Raw genomic sequence first — 24,625 nt, 5'->3', positions numbered from 1 at the left:
TAAGCACATCTTGCCCATCTCTCAGCATTGTGCATTTATTCAACATGGTTACATTCTCCTCCTCTCCTCTTCAACTAATAAAGTAGTCATCCTTCAAGGCTCAGTTCAAATACTATCTTTCATAGAATCTCAGTGCCAAAAGGAACCTCAAGATCAACAATTTCAACCCTAACCTGAAGATCCCTTCCAGACCAACTTTCAAGTAGATCTCTAATGAAGAATTCACTATGAAAGCAGCTAACTAGCACAACAGATAGAATACCAAAGGCCCAAAGTCAGGAGGTCCTGGGTTCAAATCCGGCCTCAGCCATTTCCTAGCTATGTGACTCTGGGCAAATCACTTAACCTCAATTGCCTAGCACTTGCCATTCTTCTGTCTTGGAATTCATACTAAGATAGAAACTAAGGGTTGTTTTTTTTTTTAAATTCACTAGAGTCATTCACAATTCATTCAAATTGGCACATGAACATATGTTGCCTTGCACAACTGTTTGACTTTACATATGTAAGCCTTGGCTCCTCAACTGCCTTTTATACATTTATATGCTGTGTAGTGTTATATATGTAGTAGGTGCTAAATAAAATATTTGTCCTTTGAATAAAAGAAAACATGCCCAAGACCATGGATTGTTCTTTAGTTAACACAGGACTAGGAAATGACAGAAAAATTGAATAAGGAAAGGTACCAATCCACAACTAAAAACACTACACCACAGTGATCATTTCTATCAGTCTTATGAAGCTTTAAGCTGTACCTAAATCTTGCTCTCTGGACAGCACCCTTATATGCTAATTGACAAGGGGAGAAGGGAACCAACAAAGTCAATATGTCCTTTGGGCAAATTACAAAAATAGGATGAAATCAATGTTTACAAACTCCACAAAGAATCAAAGGTTGTTTTTCCCCCCTCAATTACATGTAAAATTTGTAACATTTATTTTTTAATAATTTTTGAATTCTAAATTCACTCCCTCCTTTGCCTCCCCCTCCTTGGGAAGGAAAGTCCTTTAATTGTGATCATTATACAATATTGCTGTTAATAGGTATAATGATCACCTGGTTCTGCTCAGTTCATTTTGCATCAATTCCCTTAAGTCTTTCCAAGTTTTCCTGAAAACATCCTACCCATCATTTCTTATAGAACAATAAAGTATTCCATCACAGTCACATACCACAACTTGTTCAGCCATTTCCCAATTGATGGGCATCTCTTCATTTTCCAATTCATTGCCACCACAAAGAGCTGCTAATATTGTGGAATGATCAACTGATAGACAGCTATTATCGGCAATACAACAATCCAGGACAATTCTGAGGGACTTATGACAAAGAATGCTATCCACCTCCAAAGAAAGAACTGTTGAGTCAGCATGCTGATGAGAACATATGATTTTTCAATTATTTATTTGGGTTTATAGTGTGGGGTTTTGGTTTTATAAGATTAATCACTTACAAAAATGAACAATATGGAGGTATGTTTTGCATGATAATGCATGTATAACCCAGATCAAATCACCCGCCAGCACTAGGTGGGGAAGGGGACAGAAGGAGGGATTTACGTTCAATCATATGACTTGGTAAAACTTATGTGAAAATTTATTATTACATGTAATTGATTTAAAAAACATATATATGTATAAAAAGAGCTGCTATAGATACTTTTGTATGTAGAAGAACTTTTCTTCTTTCTTTGATCTCTATGGAATACAGACATAATAGTGTTATTTCTGGATCAAAGAGTATCCATAATTTTATAGCACTTTGGGCCTAGTTCCAAATTGTTCTCCAAAATGGTTGGATCCATTCATAACTCCACTAACAATGAATCAGAATCCCAATTTTAGCATACCTACCCCAATTTTTGTCATTTTCCATTTCTGTTATATTAGTCAATCTGACAGATGTGGCATGATGCCTCAGGGTTGTTTTAATTTGTTTAAATTCTCTGAATAACAGAATCAAGAGTTTTAAAGGAATAGAGATAGAAAGGACATGTCATGTCCAATAATCTCTGTGGCAACACAGATTTAAATAACTCCTTAAGGTTTATAAATTAGTGAGGCAGCTAGTGTAAATATTATCATGACCATTTTACAAATGAAAAATGTGAAAGGGACCTTAAAGACCTACTAGTTCAAACTTCTCACACTTATAGATGTGGAAACTGACACAGAGTGATTATTAACTTGTCCAAAGTCACAAAAATAAGAGACAAAGTTGAGATTCAAATCCAGGTTCTTTATACTAAATCCAATACTTCTTTCACCATACCATATTATTGCTGTCCATTAAGTACCCTACTCATGGTCCAAGAGGTCTCCAGAATTCAAACAGATTCTCTTGGATTCAAGTCTCTAAGTCTTTCCAATTGCTAGGCTAGCTCCAACACTGTGGCCAAAGCACTACCAATTATCTGTTGAATTTGCATCAACTCTGAACTCTTATTCATCATCACATCTGGTTTCTTGAGATGTTACCACCAGCGTCATCTATCAGCCATATTTAACATAAGTGACAAAGACCCACTAATGATGGATATTCTGGAACGCAGCCAGATTGCCAGAAAGCTGAGCTTTGTGCAGCATGGTCCTGTTGGCTCGACAGGCATGGAAAATGAGGAGCCAATGAGATAATGAATGTAAAATGCTTTAATCATAAAGCACGATACAAATTCACGATGTCATTATTGTTATTATTATTACTACAGCAGGATTCCCAAACAGCTGCATGTCTGGTGGGGGCAGGGAATTTGTGTGCATTTGTACATTGGGGGAAGGGAAAAAGAAGAACAAAATAAGAGTAAGAAGAGTGAACAAAAATCCTTTAAAGGATTCATAGAACTCAACAAAAAAGAAATACAGAAGAACAAGTCTGCACATTCCTTTCTTCTGGAAGGTATTCCTTCCTCTAACCCAGCGGTTCTCAACCTGTGGGTCGCAACCCCGGTGGAGGTCCAATGACCAAAACACAGGGGTTGCCTAAAGCCATAGAAAATACATATTTCTGATGGCTTTAGCTGCTGAGAAATCGCTCAATTTACAGCAAGATCTCAGAAAGAACGGGGACCCTGCTGCCCACACATTGTACTAATATTAGTTACCTATTAGCAGCCCTCCCTCTATGAGGGGTGATGGATTTACCCTGTTGCCTGGAGACCGGACTCAAACAGAGACCCAGAGAGAGCACCTGGGCGCTGGCTCCGGAGAGGTTAAGAAGGAGCCCTGGAGCGGATAACTCCTGGAGTTGATAATGGAGCCGAGTAACCCCAGCAAAGTGAAGCCTCAACTCAAGCTGGAGGGAGATGACAGGAAGAAGAAGGCAGCACAGACCCCCTCCCCAGGCAGGACTTATCTCCTGCCCCAGTGCTCAGGCTGCCTCCTACTGGATTAATATTTCTCAACATATAATTAAATATTGTTTTTGTGATTAATCACTATGTTTAGATTAGGTTTGATTTGTAGCAATGAGAATACATAATGCATATCAGGTATTTACATTCCGAATCATAACTGTAGCAAAATTACAGTTTTGAAGTAGCCACCAAAATAATTTGAGGAACTGTATTGCGGGGTCCCAGCATTATAAAGGTTGAGAACCACTGCTCTAACCCATTGCCTTCTCCCTCCTCTCCAGGTTTAACTTTCAGAGGCAGCAAAAAGTGAAGGTTGAGGGAGAGGGGTTTGCTGTCTGCTATATGGCTAATGAAAAAGGGATTATAGAAGCAAAAATGTCAACTGATGACAGGTCAAGTGTCAAACTACAGTGTACTATGAGGCCTTCTTCAAATTTTAAAGCATCTTAATGGCATGGTATAATGGAGAACACTGACTTTAAAGTCAGTTCTGAGTTCAAAGACTGGCCCCATTCATTCCGATTTATATGATTATCTCTCAAGTCCTCACCATCTGCAAAACTTTACAAGTGGGGAAATGGAGACCCAGAGGAATAAAATTACTTCAAAGCTTAACATGAAATATTAGAGGTGAGAGGGACCTTAAAGATCTAGAAGTCTAACGCCTTCATTGACCCAATTTATAGGGAAAGAAACTGAGGCATAGAAAAGTGATTTTCTCAGGGTCACAAAGCTTGGAAATTTTGAATCCAGAATCCAAACCCAGATCTCTCAACTCCAAGTCATCACTCTTTCTACTATATTATACTTGATATAATTACTAGGAGAATTCAATAAAAATTTATTATAAGTACCTAACATGTCCTATAATGTGCTGAGGACACAAAGATTCTATCCTTGAGAAATGTATATTTTACTGGGGAAAATTAGATACATGTCTTTTTAACTACAGCAAACAAGACAACAAACATCTCTCTTAGCTGAGGATATATTACTGTCTCTAACTAAAAGCCATGTGAAGAAGGATTGGGTATGTTTCTTGGATATTCCAGAAAACTAGCACTGATCATACTGAAGCTGAAACCACTATTTGTAGGGGAATACCAAATTGCATAGGGTTATGGAAATTTGGACACAGGTTGTCAGTCACCTATTCAGGTATATGCTTCGCACCTAAGTCAGACTGGAAATCCTTCAGAGATGCAGGTCAGTCAGTCTGTGCTGAGATTCTTTTAGGGAAGGTACAGATAGCCTGTTGGACATTTCCTCGTGCTTTTTGTTTTGTTTCATTTTAGTTTTTAGCTAAGAAAACAAAAACAAAAACATCTCTTCGAGTTTGCATAGCAGAGAACTTTTGGGTCATAATCAGCCACAAATATGCTTGGATGTTTTTTATCTACTAACATGACATTACTATGTTGGAGCCAATGTATAGTGTGTCCAACTGTGTCTGATCAGACCAATAAAAGCTCAAAATGCTCCACCATTGGTGGGCACAAATGGCAGAGTCAATCCAGGCTCTGTTGCCTCCCAGTCTTAGAGGCTGCACTGAGTGCACAATCACCTGCACACATGCAGAAAGGTATGTACCAAACATCCCTCCACTTTTGTCTTGACTTGTAGCCTTTTCAAGATAATTTACCGTCAGCTTCGGAGCTGACTTTGATGCCACTTTCATTCTCATTGAAGGTGTCCAACAACATTGCCAAAGCCCTGCTTCATTCACTCCATTAGTGGCTAGGAAAGCACAAGAACATTGTCCATTATCCAGAACTCACACAAGCACACCATCATGGAGCTGTCATACAAACAGTGAAAAAACTCAAAACTTCTTCCTGCAAAGAATATTGGCTTTCTCTGTAGACCAACAGCCTAGTGCTTATTTCTGGCTTACAGAGGACTGGCCTTCTCTGTGGATGAGAACAGAAGCTCAAACTTTTAAACCCCTCACAACAGAATTTAAGCTTTGCCTTGGTCTCACTTAATAGCTAAACTTCGTGGCTATCATTTGAAACGATACAGAATATCTTCTCGGTGGGCACCTATCAGAGGGTTTGATCATGAATTGAATGAAATGCAGCACTTGTCCAAAGCCCCTTTGAGATAAGTGATATTTATGGAAGACAGTCTAATGGACACATTAACCATCCATTGTCTGGATTCTCCAAGTTCTGGCCCTGCATTAGGTCATACCACAAGCAAAGACTCAGATCATCCATGTCAGCCTCTCACAAATACCCTTTTGCTCAGTTCCCAGTTAATAGTACACCCACTGCCTTTGTACATGATAAAAACAATAACCATCTGGTTAAACAATGTTTTAGCATGTCAGGAAAACTGTAAGTGAATATATTGTCCCCTCTACCCATTTGATGTGTTTCCCACAAGCAAAAAGTTCCTGGAAAATGATCACTTTTACAGTTAAATTTCTATAAATGTTTTCTAGTGTCAAAAAAAGAACAACCTTGAACCATTACCTTGTTGTGTTTCCCTCTTTGTCCAGCTTCCAAGAAAAGTAAAGGCAAACTCAACATATGGATGCTGTGGTCCACTTAGATTAAATGGATCTATGCCCCTAATGAATTCTTTAATTTTATTCTTAAATGCCACTTGCTCCAGGAAACTTTCTCTGGCTTATCCACCTCTCAAAATCATGGCTTTCCTTCACCTACCTACCCTAACTAGGTGAAAGAGCAATTTTCCTCTTCAGAATTCTGATCTTTCCCTTGTGCTTTTCTCTCTCTGCCTTCCATCATAGTTATTTGTGTGCCCTCCCTTGTTTGATCAAAGTTATGCTCCTCAAACATGAAGGCAAGTTTATTTCATCTTTGTATCCCAATGAATCCTATGATACAATGCACATAAAGGTGCTTAATAAATGTGTCTTGAATGAATGAATGATTCCCCTAATTGTTTTCCATGCTATCACCACCTCTGCTCTCCAATCCATCCTTCCTACAGATTCCAAAATAATCTTCTCAAAGCACTGGTCTAACTTTGTCATTAATTTATTCAAAAATATTCCATAGGGGGCAGCTGGGTAGCTCAGTGGATTGAGAACCAGGCCTAGAGACAGGAGGTCCTAGTTTCAAATCTGGCCTCAGGCACTTCCCAGCTGTGTGACCCTGGGCAAGTCACTTAACCCCCATTGCCTAGCCCTTACTACTTTTCTGCCTTGGAACCAATATACAGTATTGATTCCAAGACGGAAGGTAAGGGTTTTAAAAAAAATTCATTAGCTCCCGTCTTTCTCTAAAACAAAATAAAACGCTTTAGTTTAGAGTTAACTTGCACCTTCAATTTGGCTTCAACCTACCTTTCCAGCTTAATTTCACATTATTTCCCTTCATGCTCACTCTTTCTCAAGCTGAAAGCAACATACTCTACTAGACAGTACTGGGCTTAAAGCCAGGAAAACCAAGTTGAAAGCTTGCCTCAGTTACTAGTGGTATAAACATGGCAAGTTCTCTTTTCTTCTCAAAGATTCTGTTTCTTCATCTGACAAGGGAATAATACCCATTGTGTTGTTTTTTAAATCATAATCTTGGAAAATGTAATCCAACTTGTTCTAACCAGTTGCATTTATTAGCACCAACAATGAGCTTCAAGGAGCTTCTACTCCTAGTTAGATTAAGTAGGGATATTTTTGTCACCTTTTCCTAGTCCTGCTATATAGTATAATTTTGGAGGGACTCACACTCCTTAGATGGAGAAATGAGGGTTAAAGGCAGTGAGGAAAGGGTTGATGAAAATGGCTTCCCTCACTACTCCCTCCCAGAGTCCCTGAATTACTTGAGGGAAACAAAATGGAAATCTCCTCTCAGTGAAGACTTGCCCCTTGGTGGTGGTACCGGCCCTCAAGGGTGGCGGGGAAGTCTTCTCTACAAGGAGAGATATATGGGACCTCAATCTGGATATGCACTGCTTTGGGGTGCTCACAAGCCTCCCCCTTGTGTCTTCTTGAAAACGGGCAACAAGATGGAGTCTGCCAATGGGCTTACTCTCTGGATGTAAATAAATGAGATTGAATTCACTATCTGACTGCTTATTTGATTTAATTGTTGGTTGGGGCAAAGGGTAAAGATTAGAGGGGTTCTGGGTCGCCCTAAATCTCTTTCTAAATAAAACTAATTACTGAAGTACACGGTTTTCTCGTAGCCAGGGGAGAGGTAGGAAAAGGGGAGAGCACTGCTCATCAATTAGAGTCCAGTATCTCAATAGTTCATGGAATGAAAGTCTTTAAAGAAATTAGGTTTCTTGACAGGAACTGGCAATGTGTTAAACAGGAATCCTCAATGTTAGGATTTCTGTCAGTGACAGAATTCTCCATAGATGTCTTGAAATGGCCCAGAGAAACAGCTCCTCCTTCCACTCCCTTCTGTGTCTCAGCACCCAAGACCCTCAGGATCCTCAGGAGAATTTCCCAGAAGTCCTTGTTCAGTTTCCAACTGTCATTCCTACATTCCAATTTCCCCCAACAGTATTTTTGTCCCACTCCCCATCATTACAATAGGAAGTACAACCCAGTACTAAATCCACTAGATTCCACTCTCTTCTTCTAAGGCTAAAGTCAAACTTTCTTTGTTCACCCCTTTCCCATTCCCATTAGTCTTTTCTTAGCTACTAGGGGTATATAAGTCTTTTCCTGAGGTTTCAATTAACTCTAAGAAGATGCTAATAAAACCAAGTTTTGGGAAGAGAGGCACAATCTGGCTCTCTGCTAACATCCTAAGAGCACTGTACATCCAAAAAAATGTTTGTCTATCTTATATGCTAAAAGGGTTATTATAAATTTTGATAGATCTACAGTCTCATCTTCACTGGTACTCTCTTCAACTGTACAAAGTACAACCCATTTATGTGTCCTCTGAACCTGTGTGGCTCTTGTCCATATCCTCCAATAATCTCCACAGGAGGTCTGACAAACAGTTAAGAGGGCCTTCCTTAATATCATTTGACAATAGATAGATACCAAGAGAACCCAGAGCTATCCCTTGCCTATGCCACTTAATTGGCTCACCTTTTCTAGTCAAACATTTTTCTGGTGGCATTCTTTGTACCATTTCACTCGTTCAATTACTGACTGTATAAGACAGCTTTATCACCATCACAATGTGCCTTTCAATTGCTCTTTAGGTGACCTTCAACCTTAATTCTTCAGAGATTATAGTTTCCCATAACTCACAGTCATATGGTTATCACCAAAAAAATATTGTTGTAAAAGCAATGAATTTTCATTTCAGGAAGTGTGGGATTCCATAAAAGCACTGTACGGTTCTCCAAAAGCAATTCAGTCCATTCATTCTCCTTGTGCTGTCCATTTCTGGATCTAGCTCACTGCCTATTTGTAGCATCTGTCCAAAATATATGTACTGATTGACCAGCTCTAAATGTTGCCCAAGCAACAGTATATTCCAGTATGGAAACGGGCATTCTAAATTCACTTGGTTTTTCCTACATGATTAACTGAGCCAAACTCTTAAGTATTTATGAATCTCATTTAAGGCACTCTGCAGTACTATAAGGGTTTATGCCATAAGCAAAATTCCATCCACAAACAGAAGTAAATCTAAAGGATCTGACCATATTCAGTGAACCTGTAGGATTCTGGACAGGACATCCTCCATGACAATGGGAAACACATTTAATGAGTGAATATGAATATGCATCTCCTTGGTTTATGCCCCTGTGATACTTATGATCATAGTGTTGCCAAACAAATTTTCTCTGTTGTTCTATCTTTTAAAAAAATCTTGTAGGACTGACAGTTACACAGGAGACACATTAATGGAGAAGCACCTTTAAGGCAATTTTCATTCCAATAACAAGCATTTATTAAGTGCCATTGTTAGTCAGAAATAGATGCCAAAGTAAAAGTTTTTTTATAGTCAACAAACAAGCACAATTTTCCATAACTCTGTCAATTAATTTTATGACTACATATGTGATCTTTTGTGATCTATATAACTGTAAAAGCCTCCTTCTCATACCTCTATCAGCACATCAATCTCATACCTGAACACCTCAACAGTTCTGGATTCTTCTCATAAAAATTTTAAGAAATGGGAAAATAAAAATTTAGATTAAGTTATTAATATTCTCTTTACCTTTCCTTGGAAGAGAGAGTGGTAATGAGTTCTAAGACTGCTCCCAAGTCTTTTGTACCTTTTCTCACTTTCATATACCTCAAGAATTAATTTTCTTCAATGCTCTCAAGCCCGTTTTCAATAGTAAAGAAGTCAATTGTGTATACTTGATCTAGGTCTTGGCTTATTGTAAATTTTTAAAAATTATATTGCCATTTGTTTAATTTGAGATGTAGCAAAAGTTCTAACACAGATTCATAAGAAATTATCCTGTGAATCAAAAGACCAAATCAGAACTTTGAGAATTTTGGCCAAAGTCTACTGAAAAACTTACAAAATATTATTTCATATTCCAGAACAGTGATGTTCTCAAAATAAGTGACAGAATCAGAATGTTTCCCAGGAACATTAAAAAATTGATTTTCTATCTGGAAGCATCATATCAGCAATCTCAATTTGTATCAATTTAACTGTTGCATGGAAGCTCTGATTTCTATGACCCTATCATCTAAAATGACTTCTGAAGTAATATGTGTAGATTCAGAGTCTAAAAGTGATTATCATAACTGTGACAAAGTATAACATAAAAAATACCTGAATTCCTCCATACAGAGGATGCATGAATTAGGGGCAGAGTAAATTGCCTCTAAGATTCCTTCTAGATCTGACATGCCATGGTTCTCTACCTTTTCTAAAATTTTTCTTAATACATGTTGATCAGAATTATCCCCTATCCTAAGAAACTTCAGGCATGGTTCCACATTCATCTAGTGACTTGGTTATCCTAACAACTACTTAAATAACAATATTTGAATAATTCCTTTCAGAAATATTTTCTAAGAAAAGTGTTTTCTTTGGGAGGTAATTTTTGACAAGTGGTTTGATGAAATCCATATTCCAAAGGTACAAGCCTTCCAGTAAAAATGTAGTATTGGGGGATTTTTTTTTCAAATGACAGGAAAAAAGTAATGAATTAGAGAAAAGCTTGGCTTGGACTCTGATTCAGAAGGATACTATGAAGGCTTTCTTCTAGAAGGGTCAGAATAAACAGTAAGAATGTGAAGCTCCATTAATAGCATTTGAGCTTATAAAGAATCAAATGTCTTTCATCTTTAACAAGGAGCATTTATCAAGTGTCTATATATCTAAACATGTGATATTTGACTTTATTTTTCTACAAGAAAAACTAATTTGCAAATGGAGATGGTAACAAAGAAATAAGCATAGCACTTAATGTGTCTATTGAATTGAATGCAGTTTTTAACCTGTCTTTTAAAAATTCAGCAAAGAGCTATGTAGATGTTTCCTAGATCTTCTTTTTTTTTAACTTTTACCTTCTGTCTTAGAATCAATTCAGAAGAGTGGCAAGGGCAAAACAATTGGACTTAAGTGGCTTGCCTTGAGTCACACAGCTAGGAAGTGTCTGAGGTTACATTTGAACCCAAGTCCTCCTTAATCTGGGCCTGGTGCTCTATCCACTATGCTACCTAGCTGCCCCTCCTTTACCTTCTACAATCTGCTCTTCACCTAAAAACATTAGCTACAAACAATTTCCCAAACATTTTTCCTTCTCTCATCCATATTGGCTCAATGTGTGACATTCAACTATATCAGATCATCTCAAGGAAAAGCATTGCTCTTGCTGTATGTATGAGTCAAAAATGTCTCTCAGATAAAACCAAATTCCCCATTTACCATATCTTAAAGAGAGACAAGAGTTGTGCAAGAAGGAAAGGTCAATTCAGGTCAACTCAGCCTCTACTGGTAGATCCAGACACTGTTATTACACAATTGAGCAGAAAGAACTCTAATAAGCTAAGAGTAGATACATGTCCTGAATTTAAAAGGTCACATCATAAAAACAAATTAGAAGAAAATGGAAAAGAAGTAGCTTTTACAACTATGGCTTGGAGTAAGGGGAAGGGAGATTCTTAACCAAATGAAGGATAGAGGACAAAATTAAAAATAGACAATTGTGCTATATGATGTGGAAAAGTCCTTAACGGAATAAAATCAATGAAGATAGAATAACTGAAAATTTTAAGTAGGAAAAATATTTTAATCACATATAATAATTGATAAGTGTATCTAAGATTCATAGGAAATTGACAAATATGCAGGGCGTCCCAAAAGTCTAAAGGTAGAAAGCAACTAGTTTTTTAACTGAACTAAGACTTTTGGGACACCTGCTCTAATATTAAGAGCTATTTCCCCAATACATAATGATAATGTTGTTTAGAGCTAACATTTATATAGTGCTTTAAGGTTTATAAAGCAATTTACAAATATGCTCTTACAATCTTATTTTACAGGTGAAGAAACTGAGACACAGAGGCTAAGTGATTTGTCCAGAGTCATACAGGTAACATCTGAAATTGCATTTGATCTCATGTCTCCAGGACTCCAGATAATCAATCCACTGTGCCACTTAGCAGCCTCTGAGTTTTCAAAAGGAGAAATCAAAAATATCTATAGTCAGATTAAACAAAATGCTCTGTTACTAGTGATTAGAGAAATTCCAATTAAAGCAGTTCTGAGGTACCATCTCCCACCTATCAGAAGTGACAAATGCAGGAGGGAATGAGAGAAAACTAAGGATACTAAAGAACTGTTAGTAGAGTAGTGAAGTGGTCTAACCATGCTGGAGAGCAATTTGAAATTAGGCCTAAAGGGCTGCCAAAGTGTGCACACTCTTTGGCCCTGCAATACCACTACTCGGTCTGTACCCTAAAGAGGTCAAAGGAAAACCAAAAGGACCCAGAGGAACTACGAATGGTAAATTGAAGGGATGCTCAGCAGATGGGGAATGGTTGAACAAGTTGTGGCATATGAGTGTCAAGTGTAACAGTTAAAATTTAGGGGAGATGGGGAGACTGAGGCAGGTAGAAATTAGTTTCTCTCTGCAAGGAGTATTATATTTTTTAGAGGTTTATTAAAGGTTAAAGATTAAAGAAAATACAGAATAAGAAAAAACACGTGCCTAGGCCAGAGGCCTAGGCCAGATAACCTCACATCACGGAAGAGACGCATCTGCTCCAAAACGGAAGTCCAAAAGCCAAGAGCCCTTCAAAAGCCTTTGAATCAGCTTAAATACCTCTGATCTCGGCCCAGGTGAGATTACAAGGCATTCTGGGGAAGTGGAGCAAAGGCTCATGGGGATTGTAGTCCTGTATTCGAGTCTATTTTTTACACAAGGAGTACTATACACTATCAGAAATGGTGAAAAAAATATGGCAAGACCTATATGAACTAATGAAAGTAAAGTAAGAAGAACTGGGAGATCACTGTGCATAGTAAGATAATGTTGTAAGGACAATCAATTGTGAAAGACTTGGCTCCTCTCACCAATGCAATGATCCAAAACAATTCCAAAGGCCTCATGATGATAAAATGCTCTCCACCACCAGAGACAACTGAGAAACTCCAAGTGCAAACTGAAGTATAATTTTCTCATGTTCTTTATTTTATTTATTTTTTTTTTTTGCGGTATGGCAAATACAGAAATGTTTTGTTATGATTTCACATGTTTAATTGATATCATTTGCTTACCTTCTTAGTGTGTGAAGGAGGGAGAGAATTTGAAATTCAAAATTATAAAAGAATGTTAAAAATAATTTTTTCTTTTAAAAAGTCATAATCTCTTTGGGCTTTAGCCTTCTCGTTTATGGAAGAAAAAAAAAGGGATTGATGGCTAACTGCTAATTCCACTGAATGTGGTTATACCCAGTAAGCTAGATGGGGTCAGGGTGGCACAATGACAAATTGTAAAAGTACTATATCCAGGAAAGGGAAACCCTAATTCTGAGGGATTCCTGTGACTATGAAAACAAATATTACCTAGTCATGGCTATTACTGTGAAGAAACCATTTCGAATGTAAAAGAATAAATCTTAAGAACCGGGGGGTGGGGGGGAGGGAAATCTTCCTCAGGGACCAGCTGAGAGACAGGCAAAAGAGGGGACAGATTGGAAGAAAAGGTAAGAGCCAAATGACTTGTGAGCAAAGCCTGTATTTCTATGTGAAAAATCAGCTTCCACCAAATTAAACAATGATGTATCCCATTGCTTGCTCACAATCTCGTTATATCTCATGCCCTGTCAAATGGCTTCTACACTCTAAATAGAACAATGGATTTGTGCATAAGTACCTGACACATTGTAAGTGTTATATACATGTTAGCTGATGTTATTGTTATTAGGATATGGAAGATGTGTTCAAATGCCAAACTGTAATTTTCCAATGAGTGGCCTTGGACAAGTCACAACCCTTCTGAGTCTCAGTTTCTTCATCTATAAAATGAGAGTTAGAGACTTGAGGTCCCAAAATCCCAGCCTTCAAAGAACTCTTTTCTATCCCCCACCCAGGTTGGCCCCCAAGTCCTTTAGTGACAATAGTAATATTCTAGCAGTAAAAAAAGGCAAGAGAATCTACTGTTTGGAACCTGTTCTGTGCTTCTGTCTTCACCACAATAACAAGTTAGAGGTTATGTTAAAAAGCAAAAATTGAGGAGCATAGACTCTAGCTGCTGAGAGTTGTTCATACATTTACAGTTAGATCCCTTTCATTTCCAGGGCCACAAGCACTTGTAATCGAGAGTAAAGATATAAACCCAGAGCTGGCAGATGAGTTCAAGTATAAGAGATAATATATTTTCAGATGTTACAAATCTCGTGTGAAACCTGATGCTGCTCATTTGGTTTTCTCCTATCCTTAAGAATGATGAGCTCTAAAGTTATTTGCCCAGAAGAGAACACTTTCATTGCTGGCAGTTAACCCTTTAAAGGATCTCATTTGTAAAAATGTATTGATAAGACCCTAAAAGGCAAAAGTAATGCTTAGGCCTCAGCAAATAATGATTAAATCCCTACATGGACAGAGCACTGTCCTGGCAGAGATACATAGAATGATTAGCTGTAAGACCTTGAGCAAGTTACAATTTGGGGGGGGGCTCCAATTCAATCAGTGAATTGTTAGTAAAATGTAAATAACATCTTACAAACTTCAAGGCAAGGACTGGACCAGATGATAAACCAGAGTCTCCTCCATCTCTAATATCTGTGATTCTATTCATATTTTGAATGTAAAGAATGCAACATTTTTTCACCGTGCCTAATTTTGAGTAAATATCCCATAAAGGGTAGTAAAGTTGACATAAAAAGCATTCTGAGAGTTGGAATACTTGGGTTATAGATCTAGTTCTGCTACTAAATCACTATGTGACAAATAAATTCCCCTGTGTAGTTCTATCTCCTCATTTGAAAACTGGGAGGGGATGCTAGCGATCCAACTTCTGTATTGAACCTCAGACTTTTCAGTCATCTCCTCAGTGCCAGAAAAATGCCCAGCCTGTAACTTTATCACCCTGGTACCAAAGCAACACCCATCGCTCGAAAGAGCTACATCTATAAGATGAAACTAAAATCCAGTGAATCCACAAATGTCATACACAGTAAGTCATCTAATGATCAGTAAAACAATCTGTGATCTTAGAAATGGTGATAGAACGACATGCTATAATGGCAAGCTCGCTTTTGCTCATCAACAAGGAATACTAAAAAGGTGACTGGAGAGTAAATAATCCATCCCTAAGTCCCCAGGCTCCTCTCACAGGATCAATTCCAATTCCTTAGAAAGATATACCTTTAGATTGGAAAAGGATCCTCTATCAAGCCCTAAGGACTCCATAGAATAAAAATTTTTGAGGGTGAAATTTTTTCCCCATCTTTGTAGTCCCAGCAGGTGCTCAGTAAATGTTTCTTCGAATTCAGCTGGTAATACAAAATCTCAAAGCTAAAAGAAACTTCAAAGTCACTGAGACTGCCCCAGATTTGAACAAGTGGTACTAGACAGTATCCTTCTCAAGAGGTCATTCAGCTTCTGCATGAAGCCTAGCAAGACCAGGGAACTCACTCTCAAGGTAGTCTGTTGCACTTTTTTTTTTAACCCTTAACCTTCCTTACCTTACCTTAGAATCAATATTGTGTATTGGCTCCAAGGCAGAAGAGTGGGAAGGGCTAGGCAATGGAGGTTAAGTGACTTGCCCAGGATCACACAGCTAGGAAGTGTCTGAGGCCACATTTGAACCTAGAACTTCCTGTCTCTGGGCCTGACTCTCAATCCACTGAGTGCACCCAGCTGCCCCCTCCTTGCACTTTTAAGGCTCTAATTAGTGGAAATCCTTTTCCTTATATAAAGCTCCTAGTTCTGCAATCTAAAGCCAAACAGGGCAAGTTTAATCTATTTGATTTGTATAGCAAACCAAACAAGCTTTCAATATTTAAACTGCTTAGCACACATGCATTTTGATGCTGCTCTGCTGAAAACATTCCAACATCCAATTTGCCCAATGGGGAACTTTTCTCGCTAAATAATTACCAACTTATCCTTATTTTCTATCCCATAATAATAAAAATAAGCCAGAGCTTATCACCAGGCACTCATTCAACTGACTGGTCTCATAAGAATAATCCAAAAGAATGGTACAAAATGTGACAACAAATGGATAAAGTACAACTTTGAAAGAATCAATAGAAGAATAAAATACAGCTGGCAAAACCAATCAGATGACACTCACTGAAACACAGAGCACCAGGCCTTGAAACCTGACTGATCCAAACTTGACTATACCTCCAGAGATATGCGTACTGGAAGCCAGAAGTCACATAATAAATTCTTCAAGAAAGCATCAGCCTAGACTCCAAAGCATCCCCCCCTTTTTTTGAAGATATTTTATTTTATCAATTACATGTAATCACATTTTTCCTCATAAATTTCCTGAAGTTATAAGATCCAAATTGTCTCCCTTCCTCTTTCCCAGAGATGGCAAACAATTTGACCTGGGTTATACATATTATTGAAACACCCATGTTATAACTGCACAAGTGGCACCCTCGCAACTCTACGTGACCTTTTCAACACTATACGAAAAACGTTTTAGTGACAATTGGGCAGTATTTTTGTGGTATTGCCATTGGCCAGCCTTGTCATACTACAAAAACAGATAAAATGTGAGTTGTGTGTGTATGTAGGTACACACATATATACACAGTCTCCCCTCCTCCCAGGAAAGTTTCCAAAACTCTAAGCTTCACTCTGAGTCTCTGCATCTCTCTCTGTCTCTTTCTCTCACCTTTTCTATGTGTGCCCCATTGTCTGATGTCTCACCCTTTCACTACATGTCTGTCTCACTATTTCTCTTACTGTGTTTTGGTATGTATGTGTGTGTGTCTCTCTCTGTTTGCATCTGTCTCACGATCTCTCTATATATTTTGCTATTAAATTTATTTAATTTGCCATTAAAGCTTAAAACTGCACTAAGACTTCTGGACAGCGTGTATGTATATATGTATGTGAGTGTATGTACACGAACAGGAACATATACCCCCGGAGTCCCTAATAAGCATTTTTAGCATTTAAAAATAGATTCACTCCTTCATTTCAACTCTACACCCTTACCTCAGGAGTACTGAACCCCAACACCCTCCTGTCCCTAACTGGCCTTCCACATCATGGCTCACTCAGCAACATTCTGTTCAGTGATAGGCTGGCCCGCTCAGCGGGTCCACCAATCAGGAGGCAGCACCATGAAGGGAGGCTCGGATTGGTTGATAGGGCAGGGAGAGCTTAGATACCACTGGGCTAGGGGGAGCCCAAACTATTGCCTTCTCCATTTCCCCACCCCCCAACATACATTTTGTTAATAAATTGGTATTCCAGCCTGTGTAAGTTTTTTTTGTTTGCATGTTTTTAAAAGTTGTTGCTTCATTAAAGCCCGGCTAATAAGAATTAACAGTGAAGTATTTCTGTGCCTTATCAATGTAGGGGTAGATCTTGAAGATCCTCTAAATCAAATGAGGCAGATCCCTAAAGGTTAACCGATTTGCCCCAGAGCACTTGGAAAGTAAATAACAAGAGAAAGTAAAGACAGGAGAAACTGGGTTCAAATTTGGCCTCACACATTTCCTAGCTGTGTAACCCTGAGCAAGTCACTTAAGCTTCATTGTCTAGCCTTTACTGCTCGTATGCCTTTGAACAAACACGGGAGGGAGGAAGGGAGGGAGGGAGGGAGGGAGGGAGGGAGGGAGGGAGGGAGGGAGGAAGGAAGGAAGGAAGGAAGGAAGGAAGGAAGGAAGGAAGGAAGGAAGGAAGGAAGGAAGGAAGGAAGGAAGGAAGGAAGGAAGGAAGGAAGGAAGGAAGGAAGGAAGGAAGGAAGGAGAAGGCAGAGTCAATATTCAAACTCAGGTTGTCTAACTCCTAGTTCCATGCTATCTTCATTGGCTTCCCTTCACCAATATGTTTTCTATATGAATACACCAAATGTAAAAGTACTCATTATAATGCTGCACTTAAAAAGAAAAGCATTGGACTCCAAATTTTCAGCAATACCACCACCTCCTACTAGATTTTTTCCATATGAACTTAATTTATTAAGAGTTTATTTAGTTTATCTAATAGCCTAAGATATCTGGGACACCCACATATTGTGTCATGTTTCTTAAATAAAAAGCTAAATATATGTGCAGATGTATGCATATATAGATTGTATGTGTATTTTATATACACATAAATGCATATATTTGTATATATGCATTTACATAGAAACATGTGTACATGCTGTAAATTGGACATATCTGTATATGTGTCTTTCTGGGTCCTTAATAAATGTTTTTAGGACTCAAAATCAAATCCACTCCTTAAAAACTGTTTATAGAACAATGTAAACCAAAAATTGCGAATCTCAAAAGACTTCTAAATCACTTTCCTCACATATCTTTGTTAAGTAAATAATGCAAATGTTATTATCCTCAATTTGAAAGTGTGAAAATTAATATCCCTACAAGTTAAGTGACTTGCCCATAGTCTCAAAGCTTGCATCTTCACTGAACTTAATTCCCGATTCCAGATTTTGATCCCCATTGCATTGCATTGACTCTCAAATATCAAGCTCAGCCAAGGAGTCTTTGTTATGAAAATGATAGTAAATCTTGCCAGACTGGTGCCAGAGAACATTAGGCCTCCCAAATAATCATTTCACCCACTACATCAGCTTGGGGGGAGGGAGGTTGCTTGTTGCCTTTTTTTTTTAAGTGACTGGAAATGTGGTACAGGGTAAACAGAACCAACTCTGGAGTTAGAGGATCTAGGTTTAAATCCTGTCTTTTACAATCAATTAAACATTTATTAAATGCTTACTATATGCAGGCATTAACTTCATTTTCTTATCCATAAAATGAGGGAGTGGGGATTGAGCCAGACAGCATCTGAAGTCCTTTCCAATTTTAAATCTACACTCCCAAGTTCAGTAATAATCGTGGTTGTTACTAAGTCATCGTGTGACCTTGGACAAGTCTCTTCCCCTAGCTGAATCTCAATTTTCTCCTTTGTAAAATGAGGTGGTTGAACTCAATTTAGATGACCTCTAAGGTCCTTCCCAAATCCAACAGTCTGTAGCAATGTTTCATGGGCTCAAAAAAAAAAAAGATTAAGTCCCTTAGTCTATAATTTATTCAAAGAGCTGAATTTTCTTAATGAGTCCCTCACCCTTAATGAACCTCCCGCTCAGATTCAGCAAAGTACTCATGACTCCCTGATTTTATTTTCTCTCTTATTAGAGGAAAATATTTAGAGGCACTAGTAACCTAACACATGAAAAAGGCTCTGAGACATCTGAGACAGGGTCCCTGTTGTCATGGCAACCTCACAGGCAGTGGCATTTGAGAACAGATTTTTTAAAGCACACGATCTAATTTTTCCTTACCCACCCACTAGAAAAGAAATGTGTGTGTGTGTTTAAAGGCTAAAAATAAACTACTATAGGACAAGACAATAGACAAAATAAATGTGTACACTGTCAAGTTGATGATGCTATATCAATCATTCAAGGCCTCCAAATTATCCAATTAGAATCAATCCGCCGCTAGAATATTTTTTCCAAAACATCAACAAAAATCAAATGCTGAGAATCCCTTACACTTTACCGTTCTTCACCCAGACACACACGCCCTGAGATAAGAAAGAAATTATGTCCACTGGAAGAAGGCTTAGTATCACCACCACCCCTATACCTTTCTCCTTACATTCACTCCTTAGAAGGCAAGCTTTCCCCTTTCCTGAAATACACAAACAGCCCCTTACACTTTCTCTTTTCCTGAAATACACAAACAGCCCCTTACACTTTCTCTTTTCCTGAAATACACAAACAGCCCCTTACACTTTCTCTTTTCCTGAAATACACAAACAGCTCCCCCCCTACACTTTCCCTTTTCCTGAAATACACAAACACATCCCCACACACTTTCCCTTTTCCTGAAATGCACAAATACAGTCCCACAAACCCCCTTCAAGGAAGCACCACCTTGAGCTGGCTGGGATCTAGCAGTAAAGACTCACCCACGTGTGGGGAACAAAGTCTCATTCAAAAAAAGCAAAAGAGAGCGGCCAAGTTTCTAAGAGGCAAGTGACTTGCCAGCTTCCCTAGTGAGAAGAAGGGGGAAGGGGAGGGGGGAACATGAACACACTCACACACACACACACCTTAAAGCCCATGTTAAACACCCCCCCCCCCCCCCCCGCTCAGTTAATCCTACAACATCACACATCCATGGCATGCACAGACCCACGCCCCCCAGGAAAGACTAATCCGATGCACCTTCTGGCTTGGCTGTAGAAGCCCCAAGCCCTGGCTAATGCCACTAGGCCTCTGGAAGCACCGTTTCTTGCCATACACCTGGAGCGAGAACAGCGAATCAACAAGAAGGCGAGAGCCTGCTTACCGGGGAGCCGGAGGCTTCGGAGCCCAACCAGCCATCTGCCCACTGGCCCCCTTGCAACGAGTCATGGAGGGGCCTCCTCCCCTAGGTTCACTTCACAAAATGATAATTCGGATACCACTCCCACCAGCCCTCACTCAGTCAACCAATTAATCAATTAATGAAGCTGGGCTGGTGGTTCCCCCCTACCCTCCCTCAGCCGTGTGAGGGGGGAAACAGGTCACTTGAAGGTTGTTCTGCTCTTCCTGGTTGAGGGGCTCTTAAAGAGTAACTATCCGTCCAAATGTGGCTCCTCTCTTTCTTTCCTCTTTTTTTTGGGGGTGGGGGTGGGGGTGGGGGGTTCATTCACAGCTGTAGGAAAACACTAAGCCCCTGACAAAGCCAGCTTGCATGATGAAAGAGGGAAAGTAGTTTTCTGCCAGCAGAATGCCTTAGAATGGTTACCATGGAAATAAATATGGGGAGGGGAAAGGAGGGAGGGGAGGGGGACTGGTTGGATGGCAAAGGCTGCAGCCGTAAAGGAGGAGTTTGAGAGGGGAAACGAGGTTTCAGAATCAGGGCAGGCTTAGGGAGAGTGGAGCGGGTAGCCCATGGAGGGGAGGAGAGCAGGGTGGGAACGGGGCTGTCTTTATGACCATTACAGAGAAGTCAGGACCCCAGCTCCTTCACTTTTCTACTCATTTGTTATCTATTGAATCCTTCTAGTCTAGAGAGCTTTGAAAAGTTCCTGAGGGCCGGCGCCACAGTCTTTAAAATTTGGGGCCTCATAGGGAAGAAGCCTTTTGGAAGTCACTTACCTGAGCTGCAAAGTCTCACCTCACTACAATGACTATTTCTGATATTTCTTTTCAAATGTCTTTGTTTGGACGTTCTTGGTTCCCTGCTGACTGTAAGCCCTTTGAAGGAAAGCATGGCTACAGTTTTGTCTCCTTGGAGGAATCACTACTGGGATTTTAAGGGTGGGAGATCAGCCTGCTCTTGGGGCTGGGAGGTGTACTTCCCTCCTAGAATCTTAAGCTTCCTTGGAGACTCAGCTCCAGTGCAGCCATCCCAGGAGGCCTTTCCTGATCACATCCTCCTCCCTCAGAATTTCTCTGCCTTTACGACATAGATATTTTATGTCACTTATCTGACTGCAATTTTCTCCCAATAGACTATATGCTCCTTGAGGGCAAGGACCATCTCCTCCTTTTGTCTTTGCCCAGAACTTAGCACAGTAGAACTGCTTATCAAATTGAAGTGAATTAAAACTGGGACCCAGAGAGATGAAGTAAGTTACCCAAAATCACACACCCTACTGATGGATGAACCTGGATTCGAACCCAGCTCTAAATCCTGGTCCAGCATTCTTACACAGTGCCACCTGCCAACAGACCAGTACACTCAGTCAAATACCACTCTGAACACACCTTCTGGTGGTTAGATTTTGGAGAATGCACGCTCTTTTCACCAAGTTGCTTTTTATGTAGCCATCATTTGCTGTGTGAAAGCACTAATACTTAATAAACACTTGTTGATGAATGAACAATATCACCAGCATAGCAGCAATATCTACCTGTGTACCATATGCATTTCTTGATATTAATAGCATGATCCAGGAGGAAATAACAAAAAGGCACGTCCCAAAGAAAATAACCACAAAATCCATAAAATGGCTACGGGAGATCCTTACACAAACTGGTAGGAGCCTGAGGGCAGATGGAAGTACATCATCTTCCCCCATGTTTCCTTCCTGGGGTTTTTATTCTGTGTGTGATACGTGGCTTCTATCATGACATGAGCAGTATGGAAATACATATGACATGAAAGTATAGGTATGACCTACATCAGACTATTCACCAGCTCGAGGAGTGAGAGAGAAAATCTGAATTCTAAAATGCTAAAAAAAATTGTCAAAAATTGTTTCTGTGTGTAACTGAAAAATATTTTAAAAATTGGGGGAAAATGTGTTTAAAAAACTGTAATATAAATGTGTGTGTATATATATATACATATACATATATATTTTAACCCTTACCATCTGTCCTAGAATTGATATTAAATATCGGTTCCAAGGCAGAAGAGTGTTAAGGGGCAGGAAATTGGGGTCACACAACTAGGAAGTATCTGGGGCCAAATTTGAACCCAGGTCCTCCCAACTCCAAGCCTAGCACTCTTAAAATACTCTTTAAAAAAATAAATAAGGGGGCGTCTGGGTGGCTCTGTGGATTGAGAGCCAGGCCTAGAGATGAGAGGTCCTAGGTTCAAATCTGGCCTCAAACACTTCTTAGCTGTGTGACCCTGAGCAAGTCACTTAACCCCCATTGCCCAGCCCTTACCTCTCTTTTGCCTTGGAACCAATATACAGTTTTGATTCTAAGAGGGAAGGGAAGGGTTTAAAAAAAGAAAGGAGAGAAATAACTGGAAGGATAGTTAGTGCTCACAGCTGGGCCATGTAATATAATAAAAAGCAATGATACTACTTCAACTAATTTACAGATCTGCAGCTATACCAAACAACCAAAGGGAAATTTTATAGAGCTAGATAAAATAATAACAAAATTCAAATGGAGGAATAAAAAGCTGATAATCTAAAAACTATAAAGGGGAAAAAAGTAGGAATAGCATACTTCCAGATCTCAAATTTTACTATAGAGTATAATCATCAAAGCTATTAAGTGAAGGTCAGAAAATAATAGAAAAGCAGCTTGGGGCCACAAAGAAAGTGAGAAGGAACTGGCAACTGAATTCAACAACCTAGCATTTCTCTTTCCTGAAATGCACACACAGCCCCACAAACCTGCTTCAAGGAGGCACCATAATGCTTCAGAGGGCCAGCCAAGGAGGTAGGACCTACAAGCAGGAAGTGCTGCTGATGCAATTCTCCACATAGAGGAGTCTAGGGAGCCTGCTCCTGGGAGAGCTTCATGAAGTGCAATGGAAATACCTTGGAGAGACGTTGGAGAGATGTTCTGTATGGGAGGGAAGGGTGAAGAAGGCCATTCAAAAGCCCTAGGCCTTAGTCAACCTTGGCCTCCATCCTTTTCCTCTTTGCCTGGTGTGACTTCTTTATTGATGTAGTCCAGTGGGAAATGCTACCCTAAGAGATGAGGGCTCTGGCCCTCTCCCTCCAAGGATGACAAATATGGGCCTAGGTTTGTTGTCTCCTTTGAGGTTTGCTCTTTTCTTTTGGGTAAAAGAAGTTAGAAGCCGGAGTTACAAAAGGTCAGGAGAGTGAGCAATGAGGGAATCTGGGAGTCAAGACCATGAGGGTTGTGTAGTCGGTCCAATATCAATACCCCAAAAAGCAAAGAGTGGTCTTTAAGATCTAGGCCAGTCATAGCTGAGATGAGGATGCATTTGGATATAATCTTGGTGGGACGGATGTCACGTAGGAGCTGTGCTAAATGTAAGCCCACTCTGCCTGGAGGTGGTAGAGGAAGAGCCTGCCAACAGATGTTGGGGGGAGGGAGAATGACCTAAGAGATCTAGACTTCCTTTCTTTCTGCATCCTCAAAGTTAACATCCCCTTGTAAATGCCAATTGATCGCAATTGATTAAGTGGAATTGGAATACTAATCATTGATTACTAAGAAAGGGGGGCAATTCACCCTCTTAGAATGGAGGCTTCACCAATAGCAATAAGAGCAGAGGTGCCTCAGCTCCTCAGAAATATTTCTAGAATACTTAGAGCATCTTTGCTTGGGAAGAGTGAGGCCAGAGAGCATAGGATGTCCAACAAGAAATCACTGGAAGAAATGCTAGATGAGCAATAAAAGCTCAGGAAAACTGACTTGATCAGGGACTTGAACCCAAGTCTTCCCTGATTTGTACACCACTCATTTGTTCAACATATTTTTGTTAAGTGTCTACTCTGAACCAGAGGCTGTACTGTCACACAAAGAAAAATGAAACCAGTCCCTGCCCCTAAGAGGCTAACATTCCACTGGGACTGAGTGAAAAGGGAGAACATGAATACACATCGTTAAATTAAAAAATAATGGGGGGGTGGCATCTGGGTAGCTCAGTGGATTGAGAGCCAGGCCTAGAGACAGGAGGTCCTGGGTTCAAATATAACCTCAGACACTTCCTAGCTGTGTAACCCTGGACAAGTCACTTAACCCCCATTGCCTAGCCCTTACCACTCTTTTGCCTTGGAACCAGTTCCAAGACAGAAGACAAGGGTTTTAAAAATAAAATAAAAATATGTGGAGGGGTATACATATATTTTTATACATACCTATCTTAAATGTATATAAATGGAATGTATATATATATACATGTACATGTATATGTGCATGTAGTAATGTCTTTTATATGTTGGGCTGTGCTGTAAGTATGACTTGTCAACAGCATGTACTATTATTGTTACATACATGACAGTGTCACACATGTGTGTATATGTAATCCAGAATCATTTATCTAAACTCAACAATAA

At 39.5% G+C, this 24,625-nt stretch overlaps 1 protein-coding gene across 3 annotated transcripts in view; it reads right to left on the bottom strand.

The window, feature by feature from the left end:
• Positions 1-24,625, bottom strand: part of FGD3 (FYVE, RhoGEF and PH domain containing 3) — a 217,454-nt gene that overhangs the window by 131,671 nt on the left and 61,158 nt on the right. The window contains exon 1 of one of the 3 annotated variants that reach the window (XM_056805262.1): positions 20,212-20,474. The exons of 1 other annotated variant lie outside the window; for it this stretch is intronic. The gene's annotated coding sequence lies outside the window, so the exon portion shown is untranslated. Of the gene's footprint in view, positions 1-16,894; positions 16,961-20,211; positions 20,475-24,625 lie in introns of those variants that run through there. One more of the 3 variants, XM_056805264.1, reaches the window with a different exon arrangement.

This window comes from Monodelphis domestica, chromosome 7 (assembly GCF_027887165.1).
Source record: "Monodelphis domestica isolate mMonDom1 chromosome 7, mMonDom1.pri, whole genome shotgun sequence".
NCBI lineage: Eukaryota > Metazoa > Chordata > Mammalia > Didelphimorphia > Didelphidae > Monodelphis > Monodelphis domestica.
Note: the sequence above shows the minus strand (reverse complement) of the source record. Positions and strands in the feature narration are given on the sequence as shown.